Here is a 17,553-nt window from a genome sequence, read left to right as displayed (position 1 = left end):
TGGAGGTTGTAGGGTTGTAGGGTGCAGTGACAGGCAGTACAGTGCCAATTGTCTTAATTAAAGTGTGAAAGATGAGAAGGAAACTCTTCACTCTCACCTTGTTTCAGATTCTCGGTGCAAACGAGAGGACTTTGCTGTCCAGTATCCTTTCATGTTTCTTGGTTTCTCCTACTTACATGCAGATAAGAAGTGATTGTCTTGTGTAGTGTTTTGTAAAAGATAACAGCATGTGCTGAATATAATGCACGATGCCAGGGAGAGCAGTGAGAGGTCTCTGAGAGTTGGTGTGACCCCTCGATCCTCTGCAGATAGGTTAACAGTCGGATGGCCTAATGGAGGATGCTTTGCAGAGGCATAGGTGGGATTCTGGCACCCTGTTCAATTAGGGCTACTAAGGCAGTTCTGAAGTCTACTTCCATGAAGAAGCGTTTTGCTTTCCAAAGTAATGGTATTTGGGGCCATGCGGTTTCAGCTTCTGAGCAATGTTTGTCGTGAAGTTGAGTCTTGTGTCAATGTAAAGTCTAGGGATTTGGTAATCTTGGTGCGCTCACCCATCTAGATTCATTGATGAGGCCAAATATTGAAATAATTGTTGTTTAGTGTGGAATACTAAGAGGGTGACTTGAGATTCATTTGGGCTGAGTTTGAGGTAAGCTTTACGCATTTAGGTTTGGGTGGTGGTGAGACATTTCTTCCGAGGATCAAAATTGTGTAAGGTTGAAATTCTCCGAAATAGTTGTGTCAGCTGCATAGTGTTGTATCTTGATGTCCTCACCAGCCAAAAGGGGTCCATGGAACTCCATGTGTAGGTTGCAGATCACTGAAGAAACTAATGAGGCTTATGTTATTGCTATGCAATGTCCTGACCCCGTTAACCCTTAAATTTGCACATTGCTTGGTGTTGGGAGACTTTAACCTTCATATGGAATGTGCAGATGCAAGAGAAAGCTCACTGCTTTTGGAGAATCTGCCTGTTATGGGCCTAGCCAAGTTTGTTTATGCCCCCACACATCTGGCTGGTCATACTCTGAAGAAGATTTATACTTCTCATCCTTTAGAAGTTGATACCCCCATTGCGCTGGTCTGGTCCGACCACTACTTGCTTAGGTCCAAATGGCCTGAGCTTAGGGACCCTCTGGCACAAAAGGACAACTTATCCAGTATGGTAACAGCCTTCCATAAAATTCAACCGGAGGTCCTTTATTCCGCACTTGAAGAGGATAAACCCATCCTTTCCGGCAATATAGATGTGGATGTGAACCCTATTGAAAGCTAGATAGAGACCTCTATTCTAGCTTTTGCTTCAGTAAGGAGTACTCAGCAACACCGCTTTAAATTGTACTCTCAGGCATTTAAAAATGTAAAGCTCGAGTGCAAACACTTTGAGAGGCAATGGAGAGCCTCATATTGTCTAAATACAAAAGCAAATTATAAAGAAGGTCTTAAGAAGTATCATAAAGAGATTGAATCAGCAAACAAATCTTGCTTTGAGGCTAAAATCTTAACGGCGGGCAATTGCTCTAAGGAAGTTTTTGAAATTATCAAGTCTTTTACCGCGCCTGAGGCGGAGACTAACTACAAACCTTCCTCTCAAAAATGGTGTGAACAACTTGCCTGCATCTTCCATGGCAAAACTGTTTCCATTCAAGTCGGCCTCCCGCCTCCAAGAGCTAACAGTCGTGCAGGGGGCGTTAGTATGGAGGAATTAATAGGCAAAGAGGGTGGGAAGGTGGGAGACTCGATTCCTCCAGTGTCCATCTCCAGTGACACAGCTTCTTGGACTCTTTTTCTCCCGTCTCAGTGGAAGAAACTTTTCTAGCCATAAGTCGCCTTAAATCAGGCTCCCCCTCTGATCGTGTCCTTCCTTTGTTTTATCCCGCGGGGCTGAGGCTATCACCCTGCTGATGCATCAGTTATTTAATACGTCCCCTTCATCAGCTAGGATGCCTAGAGTTTAGAAACAGGCAAAAATTCTACTGCTTTTTAAAAAACCTCAAGCGCATCCAGATGATCCAACAAACTACAGACCTCTCTCTCCTTGTTAACCAACAGATCTCAAAGAGACACGTTAGTGATAGATTCTTTACCTTAGAATTACACCCAGGCGTCAGACTGGATCCGGAAAGTTTTTGTCAGTAGTACCCCTGCGCGTCAGAAGGTAGCGTTGCGCGGCTCCGCGTCCGTCGTAGGCGTCATGATCGCCAGGATGACGTCGCAGCAGCTACTTAGACGCTGCCCTTGTGTGCTGACGTCAGTTCTTCCTTTTTCTGCGCCAGCCAGCGCAGACCCGGAGAGAGCGGTACCCCCAGTCAATTTTTGACTGAGTTTTTGGGGACTTTTTGTCTTTGTTCTTTTGAGTTTTTGACTCCTGGTGTATAGGGATGCCCAGTTTCAAGTCTTGCGAGGCTTGTCCCCGCACAATGTCGGTGACGGATCCGCACCGCGAGTGTCTCTTCTGCCTGGGGCGCAACCATCAGCCCGCATCGTGCCCCGACTGCCTGGCCATGGCTCCGAAAACTTTGTGGGAGCGGTCCCGAAAGATGCTTGAGGCCCGGGAGTCGGCTCCGCGCCGTTCAAGGTCCTGGTCCCATGGGAGGTCGAGGGACCGGTCGCGGAGCCGCCACCATCGTTCGATGAAGGCTTCGCACTCGGGGTTAGGTAAGGTGGAGCACAAGAAGTCGAAGAAGTGACATCGCTCTTCGCCTTCCCCTAGCCTGTCGCACGACACGGCTGAGGGTGCGGGTGGTGCCACACCCATGGCTCCGGCGGAGCCTACGCAGTTGCCGATGGCCTACCCGCCCTTCCTGGGTACGTCGGTGACTCCAACGCAGCTGCAGGAATTTCTGTCAGCCATGGCCCGCCACTTTGGCCCGTCGGGTCCTGCCGGCACGCCTTCGGGCCCCGCGGTTCTGACTGGGGGTCCACGCCCTTCTTCGATGCCGGCCCCGACGTCGTCGACGGCTCCAGCCTCGGCGCCGCGAGACCCCCATGGATCCATGCATGTATTCCAGCCGATGTCGGTTGGCCTCGTACGACCTCCATCGACGTCTACGGCACCGCTGTATCCCTGGCCGATGCCGTCCCCGGCTTCCACCCAGACGGTGCCGGACTGGTGTCGATCGGCGCCGATTCCGTCACCAATGGGGAATTTATATCCCTTTCTCCATCCTCCTCCTTTTCCTCCTGCCTAGCAGGTTATGGAGGACGGGGAGGACTGGGAGGAGTCTGAAGACCCTCTTGTAGCCTAATGCGAGTTAGACCCGGACTGGGAAGAGGATTTGGAGGATGCAGGTGGACTGGATTTTTCTCCAGAACCTGGCACACTGACTCCTTCTACCGTGGCTACGGAGGAGGGTGGTACTTATTCAGTGGTGTTGCGTAGGGCAGCCGAGGCTCTCCACCTTGAGCTCCCTACAGTGGCCGTCAGGACTAACCTCCTGACAGAAGTGCTTCGGCCGGCGGCTTCCTCTGCGGAGCCACTGCTGCCCTTCAATGACGCACTTTCAGATGTTCTTTTGGGCACCTGGTCCAGGCCCTACACCGCTACTCTGGGTAGGGAATACAAGAAACTGGAGCAACATGGGAAAAATATTTTCTCTTCCGCCAGTTCAGGGTTGCGGTCTGTGAACACCGCATGCCTCTTGGGCCGCTGTTTCCACTCTGTGTGGGATACGATGGCGCAGGTGCTGCCTCAGTGTCTGGAGGAGGCCCGGACGGTGCTCTCCCAAGCTATTGTTGAGGGCAGAGACGCAGCCAAGTTCCCGATTCGTTGTGGCCTTGACACCGCTGACTCGCTGGGCAGAGCAATTTCCACGACAGTGGCGCTACACCGTCATGCCTGGCTGAGGACAATTGGCTTTTCTGGGTATGTCCAGAGTACTCTGATGGACATGCCTTTTGATGGCACTCACCTTTTTGGCGACAAGGCAGACTGCGTTGGAGCATTTTAAGGACTCGCGGGCTACGGCCAAGTCCTTGGGCCTTTCAGCCATGCGCACTCCTTAGGCTTCTGCTTTTCGCTCCGTTCGTGGCCAAGGAAGGGGCACCCAAACACGTTTGTTTCAAAGCCACAGGCCTGCGCAGCAACAGTCTCAGCGCAGCCGCAGACGTGGGACCCGCCGAGGTGGGTCACGGGGCCAGTGGGCAGGTCAGCACACCACCTCCGCTGCCACCACTGCCTCCAAACCTTCCTAGTCCGGTGTTTCAGGCTCACCAGACACGAGTGGGTGGCAGGATTCGCCATCACCTCCCCGACTGGCGCACCATCACTTTGGACAGGTGGGTTTTACAGAGAGTCTGAAGGGGGTACTCCCTCCCCTTTGAGACTACCCCTCCAGCCATGGAACGTCAATCGCTTCCTCCCGAAGGAGAAGTTCAAGATGCTCACGCTTGCTCAGATCTTCGTTTGCCCTAGACCCACAAGATTGAATGGTAGCGTTGGACTTGCAGGACGCTTATTTTCATATTCTCGTCCTGCCGGCCTACCGGCGTTACCTACGGTTCACGGTAGACCACGAGCACTTTCAGTTCACCGTGCTCCCTTTTGGCCTTACCAGCGCCCCTCGGGTGTTCACAAAAGTGATGGCGGTGGTCGCAGCTCATCTGCGCAGATCAGGGGTTTCAGTCTTCCCCCTATCTCGACAACAGGCCGTTGAAGGCGGGCTCGCCCCAGGCAGTCGTCTCCCACCTCCAGACTACGGCCGACCTCCTGCAATTGCTGGGGTTCTCCATCAATGTGCCGAAGTCGCACCTGATTCCCTCTCAGAAACTCCTCTTTATCGGAGCGGTTCTGAACATGGCGCAGTTTCGGGTTTATCCTCCCGAACAGCTATCCCGGGACATTCGAGCTATGATTCCGATCTTTTGGCCCTTGTCCTGGGTTTCGGTCAGGATGACCTTGAGGCTGCTGGGCCTCATGGCCTCCTGCATCCTGCTGACCAATCATGCCAGATGGCATATGCTGGCTCTGCAGTGGGACCTGAAGTTCCAGTGGGCGCAGCATCAAGGGGACCTGTCCGAGTATGTCCAGATCTCAGAGGGCAGTGCGCAACAGTTGCAGTGGTGGCTCACGAACCAGCATTGGGTCAGCGGCAGATCACTCTCCTTTACCCAGTGGGCCTCGGAGCACACTGTGGTGACAGATGCGTCCCTCCTGGGCTGAGGCGGTCACATGGGAGAGGCGGAGATCAGAGGCCTCTGATCACCGGCGGAGTCCAGGCTCCATATCAACCTTCTGGAGCTCCGTGCGATCCTGCTTGCACTGAAGGCATTCCTTCCCTCTGTCAAGGGGAGAGTAGTGCAGGTGTTCACAGACAACACCACCAACCTGTGGTGCTGCAACAAGCAAGGCGGGGTGGGGTCGTGGACCCTATGTCAGGAGGCTCTGCGTCTCTGGACATGGCTGGACCGTCAAGGCATTTCCTTGGTGGTTCAACACTTGGCAGGTTCTTTGAACGCCAGGTCGGACAAACTCAGCCGCAGGTGCATGATGGATCACGAGTGGCGTCTTCAGTCGGAGGTGGCGCAAAATCTCTTTCAACAGTGGGGAGAGCCTTGGTTAGATCTATTTGCCACCGAAGAGAATGCGCAATGTCAGCAGTTCTGCGTGTTGGAATTTCCAAGGCGGCACTCGCTCGGCGACGCTTTTCGTCATGAGTGGAGTTGCGGTCTGTTGTTCGCCTTTCCGCCTTTACCACTTCTACCCAGAGTGCTGAAGAAGATCAGGCGCGACCAGGCCCAAGTCATTCTTGTGGCCCCGGGCTGGGCTCGAAGAGTTTGGTATCCCGAGCTACTCAGTATGATCGTGGATCCCCCGATCCGACTGCCTCTTCGAGAGGATCTTCTGTCGCAGCAGCAATGGACGGTCCTCCACCCGAACCTGTCCAGCCTCCACCTCCATGCGTGGAGATTGAGCGACTACAGTTGATTCCACTTGACTTGCCTCCTGAAGTCTGTGATATCATTCTGGCAGCCAGGCGTCCCTCCACTGAATCGGTATACGCCTGCAGGTGGAAACATTTGTGGCATGGTGCACAGCAAAGGCTGTGGATCCCCTTTCTGCCCCTCTTTCAGAAGTCATTTTGTTCCTTCTCTCTTTGGCCCAGCAGGGCTCTGCTCTGGGCACTATTAAGGGCTACCTTTCTGCAATTTCAGCCTTTCTCAGGCTCACTGACCAGCCCTTTCTTTTCAAGTCCCCTGTTGTAAATAGATTTCTTGAAAGGCATTACTCAACTTTTCCCTCCTATTCCGTTTGTGATGCCGCAGTGGGACTTAAATCTGGTTCTTACTTATTTGATGTGCGCTCCTTTTGAGCCACTTCCCAACTGTCCTCTTCGTTTACTGACTTTAAAGTGAGTGAGCTCCAGGCTCTTTCCTGTAAACCTCCTTTTTTGTCTGTTCATCCGGACAAGGTTGTGCTCCGCGCTTGTCCTTCCTTCTTGCCAAAGGTTGTTACTCCCTTCCACATTGGGCAAACTATCACCATGCCCACTTTCTTTCCGCCTCCGCACCCTTCCAGGGAGGAAGAGAGGCTCCACCGTCTTGACCCAAAACGTGCGCTCTCATTTTGCGTGAATCGCACACAACAGTTTAGGGTGGATGACCAGCTTTTTGTTGGCTACGTAGGCGCCAAGAAAGGCCTGGCTGTACACAAGAGGACTATCTCCCGCTCGGTCGTCTTGTGTATAAAAGCCTGTTATTCTCTGGCTAAAAAGGACCCTCCGGTGGGGCTGCGTGCCCATTCTACCAGGGCGACAGCGGCTACTACTGCATTGGGACATGGTGTCCCCCTGCAAGACATCTGTCAGGCAGCTACGTGGGCTTCGCTGCACACTTTTACTAAGCATTATTGCCTGGACTGCCAAGTCCGGGGAGACGGCATCTTTGGCAGTTCTGTTCTCCGTGACTTTCTGGTGTGATCTTGGTTCACAGACGCACCACGAGGGTTGGTATTGCTGGGGTATCTATTCTAAGCTAAGGAATCTATCACTAACGTGTCTCTTTCAGATGCACAAGCTACTTACCTTCGGTAACTATATATCTGTAAGAGACATTAGTTAGTGATAGATTCCTTACCGCCCCACTCATCCTCCCCGTTCTGCAAACTGATTTCTAGGGTTAAGGTCATACCTTTCAGGGCCCTAGTTTCAATGCACCAGTGGTCCGTATCTTGCATGGCTCTGCGTTCCTGACGCGGAAAGTCGTGTACAGAACTGACGTCAGAGCGCAAGGGCGGCGTGTAAGTAGCTGCCGCGACGTCATCCCGGCGATCATGACGTCTAGGACGGACGCGGACCCGCACGATGCCACCTTCCGACGCGCAGGGGTACTGCTGACGAAAACTTTCCGGATCCAGTCGGACGCCTGGGGGTAATTCTAAGGTAAGGAATCAATCACTAACTAATGTCTCTTACAGATATTACGTTACCGAAGGTAAGTAACTTGTGCATTTCCACATACTTAGAAAGCAACAGTCTGCTTCATATTCGCCAATCTGGCTTCCGGACCAAATATAGTACAGAGTCAGCTCTGCTGGAAGTACTTGATTCTATTTGCCTCAGTACAGACAGGTGTAACAGAGCGCTGCTGGTGTTACTCGACCTATCGCAGCATTCAACACCATTTTTCACCCATCCTTTTAGCTTGTCTACACTCAGTGGAAATTAGAGGACCGGCTTGGCAGTGGCTTGCTTCATGTTTGGAGGAAGGAGGACAAGAGGTATGGTGTAACCCTTTTGCTGCCACCTCCTGTAAGCTAAGGGTAGGAGTGACACAGGGCTCAGCCCGGAGTCCAACGCTATTCAATATCTATTTTACTCTCTTGGCGTCCTTGGTAGAATCCTGTGGTGCAAAAATTGTCATATGCAGATGACACCCAACTCCTATTTTCCTGGGGGAAGGGAGAGGCTTTCCCAGGTGAGAAAGTTCGTACCTGTCTGAATGCAACATTCAGATGGCATTCCAGTAACCAACTTAATTGCAACGCCAGGAAGACCGAGCTCCTCTTCTTTGGCTCAAAGGCTGAGACATCATGGGAAACATTCTGGCCTAACGATGCCTTCCCCCGGTATTAAAAAGTCAGGTGGTAAAAAACCTGGGCTTCAAATTTGATGAGCAATTATCATTTCGCCCTCAAATTAACTGGGTGGTGGGCACTGGTTTTGCCCTTCTTCGTGTACTAAGGAAATGTATATTTCTCTTATCCTTTCAGGCTAGACAACAAGTGAGGCAGGCCTTGATAATATCATGGCTGGATTATGAGAATGGTCTGTATGTTGGACTGCCCAACACCTGAAAAGTAGGCTGCAGTTAGTTCAGAATGTTGCAGCATGCACCATCTTTGGACTCCCACGCAATTCCAACGTCACTGGCCTTCTTCAAAGCCTACATTGGCTACCAGTCAGGAAAATGATCACTTTTAGGATACTACTCCTTACCCAAAAAGCACTTTACGAAACTGGCCCTGGCTATCGTCAAGACAGAATCAAGTTCTACACTCCCCAGGGAAACGTCCGTTCTGGAAATCTCTGCTTAGCCTCAGTTCCTCATATTAGAAAGGCGAGGGCAGGGGCAGATATCTCTCCTTCCTGGGCCCTTCTCTTTAGAACAAGCTTCCACTGACACCCAAGTGAATTAATGCGACACTGGTGTTCCGTAAAAAACTTAAAACCAGGCTTTTCTCTTGCACCCAGTCTCTCGCCTTCTCTCTGCCCGCCGACTGTTCTCATGCTGCAGCGCCAGGACACTCTTCGGAGTAACAGTTGCGCTTTAAATTATAAATCACATACATAGACATAGACAGGCTATGGAGATGGGCTCCTATCTGGAAGAGCTGGGCTCTAATAAGTATAACTTTAACCACTGCACTACATGTCCTTTGAAGTCTAGTCCAGTGAAAAGTGTGCTGAGTGGGACTTGGCAATATATGCTGTGCTTATGTGTCATCTAGCTGTACAAGTTACTGTATTACTCATAAAAGGGACATTTTTTCTCCACTTGGCCTGCATTTAGTGTTTGATGTATTTCTGTGGGCTTTCCTGTGCAAAGTGGAATCGAAGATTATCAAGTCATGTGATATTTGCTTTGATGTGAAAATCTTGAGGGTCAGGGTTACTCTAATTGCAAAACTTGGCAAGTTTTTTTATAGGTAATGATAAGATGTCTTGGAAATTGAAATCTGGCCATGGTCTTAAAAAATCAAGTAGGCGAAAGGTATGGTTATATCGTGACCTTTTAGTGCAGGCTACATAAGTGTTTAGAAATGTGGGTGTTGAATTTTTGACTAGGAGCAGCAGGTATTTCTCTTACCGCGAAAGCACTTGTTGTACACAAAGGATGTCATGCATGTGCATTTCATTATTTGGGAGCATTTAGGGAACCTATACTGTGCAGATAGTGCAAAATACTTGAAATGGTAGCCCCATGCTCTGAGTCGCCAAAACATCTGAATACACAACATCTGATTTCATAATTTAAGAGTCACCTGTTCCTGTCACAATTTACAGAAGCATAAACCATTTACAGGCAGCATCCTAATAATCCTGTCCCCGTGATTCTAACAGTGCATAAACAGTGCTTGTTTTACCATCCCATCTGTCTACCTTGTCACAGTACTTACTCTTGGAGGGTGAATCTCAGTCTGGAGATGAGCAGCTCCTTGGCTTCACCAAGAAAAAATGTTTTCTCATAGAATTTCAATAAAACGTCTCTTCCTTCTGGGGATCCTTAGTGTTTCATCTTATAGTGGATGTGGGCTGGCATACCTCGTTATTTTGCTGTTGTGTTTGGCCTAACCACTGTCTCCCGCCAACGTGGTTTTCAATCCTGTTTGGTTTACCCAGGCTGTGACTGCCTGTTTTTCAGTTTTCCTCCCAATGGTGTTCAGTGACTGGCTGCGTGTTGATTGACTCCCTGGATGTTCCTCATATCTGGTTGAGGTTTCTTGGCACTGGTTGTTTATTCGAGGGCCTCTTTGAGCTTGGTCATTGTTTCACTGCCATGTTGGAATCTTCTTATGGCCATGATTTTGTTCCTGTTTGCCGACTTGTCTGACTATGCTAAGCCTCCTTCCACTGGGGTTTTATGGCACATTCTCTGATGTTTGGTGTCGGACTACAATAATTGTATTCTGAGGCATTCTTCTATGCCTGCAGAGTAACCTCCTAACCTGCTGACTGGGGTTTCTTCAGCTCCATGCCCCCCCTGCCCTCCTGGTGTTAATGCAGTGTCAGCTGTTTGCAATGCTTCTTCTGCCTCCACTGTAGTTGTTTCTAGTGCTTGTTTGTGTGCTCTGCTCTTTCTTTTCAGTTGGGATGTTTGGGTTCTGTTTCAGTCATTTTCCTTTTTGTGGGAGTTGGCTCTCCTGGCTGTTGGCTTTGATTGGTCAGTCAGTATCTGTTGTTCCACGGCTTGGATGCTCTTCTGGACACGCCCCTTCCTGCACAACTCTGTTTCATAGAGATCCTTCTAAAGGCACGTTGATATGTGACCTTGTCCCTCGGAGTGTCTACTCACTGTTTGCAAGTTGAAGAATTTGATTTGTTAGTACAGACTCAAACAGGAAGCACTTTGATGAGGAAGACATGACGAGTTGGTAATGCCAGGATTACTTGGCGCTAATCCTCTACTCCAAGTCTGAATCTTTCTCATCACAGTCATGCCCTATGCTCACCATTACCTCGATGTTCTCCGGCCTTGTATTGTCTTACTTGATATTGCACAGGAAGAGCAAAGTTCTTTCTAAGCCTAGTTCAAAAAAACTTGATTGAGATTCTAAGTGAAGACACATTTTTGGGGAGAGCAGAATAGTTGCCTTTCTCCCTGGTGAAACTCTCCATCAAGGAGCAGTGTGACTAGGAAGTTCTGGACTTGGAGTAATGACGTTTACCGAATAACCAATCCAGGCATTTGGAGGCACTGGAAGAACCACTACTTTGTCGCTCTGCAGAGGCGACTGTTCCATTTCAATGAATATCTCCCTCTGAGGTATTTTATGAGTGGACAAGTCTCATAAAATACGAGGGCAAACTGTAGTGTAGGACTTTCACAGTTCTATTGCTTTTAATGTTAGACATTGTGTTTATGCTATATAATCAAGGCTGATGAAATATTGTGGCAGACTGAATTATGTGTCAGAAGAGACTCGATGGGCAATTGGTGTTCCATTTTATGCAAATAAAGGCAAATTATGCAGCATATTCTGGGACATTCGTAATTACTTATTTTGTCGTCTTAACTCGCATTGCTACATAAGAGTCCTGAATGCAAAGGAAAGTCCACCAGCTTTTAAGATACTATTCTAGATGTTCTATTCCCCGTGGAGGACCTCTGGAGGCACTGCTTTCCTTTAACAGAGATACAGAAGGATTGGGGGTTGGGGGGGGGGGGGGGAGTCGTGGGTGAGAAAGGGGGGGAACTCTCTGTGTACAATTATTCAGGCTGCCACTGTTCTGAGTTTTTCCTTTTGACCAGTTTGCGATTTATTGGTTCTCAATGTCTAAGTTGCTTGGATGGCTCACACTGGCATGTATGGCTAAGTGGCTGGTGTGTGGTGGCTGCTGCCCCCTTTTAAGAGACAACACTGGAACTGATGAGGCACATGCATCCAGCCCCCGGGCAGGTTGCGACTGGTACATTTCTTGACTGTGGGGATGTCTGGCTGGCTAGGCCAGACACGGATCGGCGACCCGCATATGTTTATATACTTCTATGTGTAATGTATCCTGCTGAACCACGTATGCTTTCTTTGTTATACCTTAAAAAAAGCAATAAAAACAGATTTGCAAAAAAAAAAACAGAGATACAGAAGGATACTTTTTTATTTGCCATGGTGTGTCTTTCGGAGAGGTGCCTAAATATTTAAATAATGTTTTGCAAACTAAAGGGGAGTGATTCTGTTAAGGACAAAAAGAGGCGGGAATCAAGTCAATATTATAAAGAAAGGGTACCTCTTGGATCATAAATCGTTTCAAATTTTTTATTAATAGAAAAGGTCTATGTTCTTTACCTTCGTATCTGCTCACATTATGAGCTTAAGTGATTACAAAATACAATTCTACTGGGAAAAAGACCTGCATAATCATTTCATAACATGTGCAATAAAGTTCATACGAACAATGTCTTATGTATTCATCAATACATCATTTACATCAGTCTTTTGTTTTGACTTTTTTTTAAAGGATCACATACACATTATTGCATAGTCATATCATACGTCACAAAGTTGTGCTTGTATGCTAATCATTGTACAATACTTGCAAACTTTTTTTTTGGTGCAAACATTTTAAAAATCAAAGCAATAGCAGATTATAAAGTCCAAAATTAGTGACCAGTATTTACATGTGAACCAATGATAGAACCTTATTGTGTCCTACTTCTTTTGATACGTGTACCAGAAGAAGAGAGCCTGACTACCCTTAGTACTAGTCATTTAACGGTCCAAATAATTGGGAGAACGGAGCAAGTCTCAGGATGTTATTTATCAATGGGAGGGAAACCGTCTTGCTTTAGTTGTCACCTCTGTTTTTATGACCTTGTTTTCAATTCGGGTTCAGAGTAGAGACAAAAGGCTCCTGGCCTCAAGACAAGGGGTGGGGAGAGTGAAAAGTCTGCCGACGCATTTTGACCTTCGTGCAAGGGACCGTGAGGTTTCAAAGAAGGTCTTCCTCAGGGCTGGGTTTTGTCAGGGTAGGACGCTGTGATTTAATGAGAAATCATAATAATAAAGCAGTGTCATTGCCTCATTGTGAATACTAATCGAGGTGTAGAATTATTGTAACATCAAGAAATGTCATACCTATTGAGGAGCAAATATTCTCCTATGTGGTAGATCACTCAAACATCTGTATTATGGCTCATTATTCACTTTTTTCCAGCTTGTGGTCGCTATATGAGGAAGATAGAGAACATTTTATCTGATAGGTGGAGTTTTAATTGGGCATAAACATATCCACATAATCTAAAGTCTTTCATGTGCGCATAGAAGAAAAAAAGTGGTTTATCTCTACACGAGTAGCTGTGCCGTAGTGTGAGCGTGTTGGTACATGCCGGTATAGGCGGTTTTCGAAAGAGCAGAAAGCAAAAGGGAGGAGGCATGCTTTAGGTTCGAATTAACGTCTTAGTGCTTTGCCCGCATGCTTCCCTGCAAACCGTGACTCGAAATCAGAATTCAGCGGTGTACCCAAATAGTTACCTTTTATTTTTGGTATAACGCCGCTTCCTTCGTAGAGCATCAATCTCTTTTCTTCGAAGCTCGCCTAGTAATTTCGACATTTAGTTCCGGGTACGTCTACATCGTATATTGCGTGATTACTTCTGCATTGCATGATTGGCTTTTTGTTAATGTTGCGTGGTGACGCTTACACGTGGAGACGGAAAGGCGTGAATCAACTAGGGGAAGGTGCCTGACTTCCTTTTCAGTTTCCATGGTTACGTATCTGTAGGTCCGAGAAATTAAAACTACAAATCCGTGTACAGCATGGCAGTGCGGAATGATTTCCAGCGAGAAAGCAGCCGAAGGGATACTAAAATGAAATAGTATTCCCAAAAGCCCGTGGGTGATCAGTGTTGGTATTTCTGAAGTTTATATAGTTTGTACAAAAACTGGCCCAATTTAAAAGCAGTGCAGTATTTCTGAGAGTTCGTTACGACCATTATCAGTGGTGCAGAGTTTGAGAATATATCTGGCTTCGAAGCTAGCCAATAATGTGTCTGTATTCTGACCTGTCACATGTTTTAATACTGTCCACTTTGTCTTGTGGTCCATGATTTTTGTCTGTGCATTGTTTTACCATAGGGGCTGTCACAACTTTACATTTGATTTGTGATCTATGTTGGGTCACTCGTGTTTTAATTTGTTGTGTTGGTTTCTTAACATATGCCAAATTGCACGGACATGTTACACAATACACCACATTGGACGTGTTACAGTTGGTAAATTCTTCGTGGGAAATACTTCTATTCCTATAGGAGAAGACGCTCCCTTCAATAGTGCTGCCAATAGTACTCCCGGCATGATATTCCTCAAAACTAATTTGTGGCTACTATTTATTGCACCCGATAAATCCCGCCTAGGCGGAGTCCGATTTTATCAGGTGCAATAAATAGCGCACGTTTCACCGGGCCCCGTAAGGAGGGCCTAAGAATTGACTTGGAAAGTTCCAGTCGCATGGCTGCCACCACTATGCACGGCAGCTACTATAACTGTTTACACTAGTATTACATTATCTTTTACAGTTGAAAAAATGTGGTGAATTATGTAGACAGCGCAGCAAGTTCATATTTATAGGAAAAATTGCGGAATCTTAATAATACATTATTCTGCCTCGAATCAAGGACGCGATCTTGTGTCTGGCTAAGAATGTATGTTGCAAACAAGAACATTAAAGAAACATTGAAACGTATGCAATTTCTGCATAGGGATGAGACTAGGAGCAGGCCATTAGGTTAAGGAAGGTGGTTGGTTAGCAGGCTAAAAGTTACAGGTGTCTTTCCTTCTGCGGTAAAACCCGATAGACTGTTACAGTTTAGGTGAGTGTGACTGAGCAAGCCACAGTCTGGGCCGGCCGAGGAGAGACAGCACGCGGGGCACCCCCACCAGTTCCAAGCCTCAGGGAGTAGCTACTTCTGAGCAGTACACTTAGCAAGTCTTTGGTGGGGGACAAGCGCTTTAGTCACAACAGTCAGCTATAAAAGCTGCGGGTGCCCAGTGCCAGCCTTCCTTTGTTAACAACTATGCATTGACATACCAGGTTGAGGTTGGGTTTTTAGGTCTCTGCTAGCGAAGGCTGCGCTTGCGCATTCTCGCTAGGCGAGATTTAATGTTTTTAAGTAGTGGGGCTTGAACCCGCCCTCTTCTCCATTGGCTGGCTTCCTAAACGGAGCCATTGAAGGAGAGGGGCGTCTGTCCATTTAAGCCCCGTCTTTTTCGGATTCGGGGGCGTGTTTTTTCGTTTCTTTCTCTCCTCTGGAATGTAAACATTCCAGCCAATGGGAAGAGGAGAGAAAGAAAAACACGCCCCCGAATCCGAAAATGACACTGCAGGCATTTCTGCTTGACCTCGGAGAAAGATGGTTACCAAGTCGGCGAGCTACCTTCGCACCACGGGTCACCCACTCTTGCCCTCGCCCTCACTCACCGTCAGGGTGTCGTCGATGAACAGCGGGATCTGTCACTTCTCGAATGGGAACTCCTCCTCGCCGTCCCTGCAGACTGCGACCAGGCGCGCCATCTCTCCTGCTTATTGCTGCGACTGCTGCTACTTCCAGCTCCCCCAGTTTCGGCCTGAAAACAGGACGGAACCAATCAGAACTGTCGTAAAAAACTGCTGCTCATCCGTTGGCAAGGTCCCTACCTGGTTCACAGCACAATCTCCATCTTGGAACGGGAATACATGTGGTTCCTGCGAGATCGCCTTCCGCGTTCCATGAAGACGAGTATTTGTTACGTAAGTGGCTCTGTGGCATCCATGATGCAACGGGAAAACGTACATAACGAAACAGCAGGGCTGTTGTGACGTGTCAGCAAAAAACACGTACTGTTATGTGGGTGGCTCAGCGAGTTGAACACAACACTCGTCACCGAGGTAGTGGTGATGAAGGTCACGGGTAAGTGTTTCAGCAAGTCAACAGACTCAGCCTTTCATCCTTTGTGAGATCCAGCCTGGGATAGAAACCACGTGTTCGAAACACACATGTTTGCAATCGCACACGTGATGAGTCTGAGAATGTCGGAGAAGCTGGCGGAGGCGCACACCAGGCTCACACCATGACGCTCGCACGAACCGTGGCACATGACACACTGGTGACTAGTATCAAGTAAGGCCACCTTTCGACTGGTCAAAAAACGCTCGACCGAAACAAGCCTTTGCAAAGTCAATAAGCCTAGCAAATTTGGAATTTTACCTCTGGAGTTAAAAGAATGCTTTCTGCATAAAATACATCTCTGAGACAAAGAATGTAATGTGAGATGGTGCCGTGCATTTTTAAGATGCAAAACAGCCCCTCGTGCAAACCTGCCAACCGATGAATATTTTTCGCCCTGTCCTTGTACAAGAAGTCGTCGGTATGGCTTCGGCGAGGGGCGGGGCTACGGTGAGGGGGGCTTTGCACCCCTTGCTCTGCCCTAACAGCCACAGCTACTCTACCCCTCAGCAAGCAGGGACTCCCCCAGCGCCAACTCCCATGTCTGGGAATACCAGTTACAAAGGCTAGCTCGCCATCTTGTTGCGGGGGGACCTGGTGTACCACTTGTCCGTCTTTCGCATCTGAGAACTCTTCTCACAGCACAACTGCTCCAGCGATGGGCCCACCTCTGCAGCCAGAATCCGGGACCCCGCAGGCCCTTCACGCACAGAGGCTTGCAACTATGTGACCAGGGTGAACATTCAGAGGCGCTTTGCCCACTGCGGATTGTCTGGGGACCCTCATCTGAGGACGTTCAAAGATGAGTTTCAGACTTATAAAGTGCAAGGGGCCTGCCCTCTTATTGACAATCAGTACCACTCCGTGCAAGTCACGAACGTCGCCGTCGCCACCGTCTCTAGCGCAACAGCCACCAACAAGATCACTGTGATATTCAAGAGCTATCCTGGCTGTGTTGAAAAACAGAAGGTCTACCAAGCGTTCACGGGGGACCTTCTGCTGGCGTTCAATGATGGTGGCTCTATGCGTGGGTGGCTCTGTCTCTGTGTGGGTAAGTCTGTGTGTGTGTAGGTGGCTCTGTGTGGGTGGCTCTATTTGTGTGTGGGTTGCTCTATGTGAATAGCTCTGTGTAGGTGGCTCTGTGTGGGTGGCTCTGTGAGTGTGGGTGGCTTTGTGTGTGTGGCTCTGTGTGTGGGTGCAAAAGCAATAGGTCTCACATTTGAGAGAGATTAAGCTATTGACATTGTAAATAATGCTGTTTCTTTAAATGTTTTAAAAACAAAAACATAAACAAAAATAATGTCATGAGCAATGCCAATAGCTCTAACTTTCACAATGCGAGACCATTGCATTGTAAATGCTTGTTAATTCTAGTGAAATCCCATCCACTAATGGAATGGGGAGGATGCTGTGCACTAGTCAGGAGTGATGGAACTTCATAAAAAAAAAAAATAAGAACTGAAAAACTTAACATTTAAAAATAAATATGACAGATGCCTAAAATGCAATGCATTTTTTGGCAATGTCGCAGTAAAAAACTAATCGATTTTGAAGCAAAAGGAGCGGTGAAAGCAGAGGAGGGAAAGATAAAAGGAAATAAGGGACAGAGTGGGGAGTAGAGACAAACAGAGTGACAGAAGAAAGAGGGAGAAATAATTGAGGGAGAGAAGAGAGAAATAGAGGATAGAGAGGAGGGAAAGAATTCTGGATAAGCACATGAAGTCAGGAAATACTGAGAGGAGAGATGAGTAAAACATGAGATTGGTATAGAGAGGGATAGTACTTAAACATTTTTTTTTTTTTTTAAAATAAGTGCCATGCCGAAGCTATGCTCAAAAGCTCACAGCCAGTGCCATTAAAATACTTTCCACCTAATACTAAGGGTTGTAGTCCTAAAACACATCATGCCCCTTT

General features: G+C 47.9%; 1 protein-coding gene and 1 long non-coding RNA gene across 2 annotated transcripts in view; one reads left to right on the top strand and one right to left on the bottom strand.

Annotated features, from left to right (window-relative positions):
- The window catches only part of APOO (apolipoprotein O), a 999,638-nt gene that overhangs the window by 952,879 nt on the left and 29,206 nt on the right, over positions 1-17,553 (top strand). The gene's annotated exons all lie outside the window — the stretch shown is intronic.
- On the bottom strand, positions 11,963-13,326 carry LOC146805208 (uncharacterized). The gene is made up of 3 exons (XR_014967808.1): positions 13,190-13,326; positions 12,794-12,882; positions 11,963-12,692 (listed from the first exon to the last, which is right to left on the bottom strand). It is a non-coding gene; the product is annotated as an uncharacterized LOC146805208 (long non-coding RNA).

The sequence above is a fragment of the Triturus cristatus genome, chromosome 8 (genome assembly GCF_964204655.1).
Source record: "Triturus cristatus chromosome 8, aTriCri1.1, whole genome shotgun sequence".
NCBI classification, from domain to species: domain Eukaryota; kingdom Metazoa; phylum Chordata; class Amphibia; order Caudata; family Salamandridae; genus Triturus; species Triturus cristatus.
Note: the sequence above shows the minus strand (reverse complement) of the source record. Positions and strands in the feature narration are given on the sequence as shown.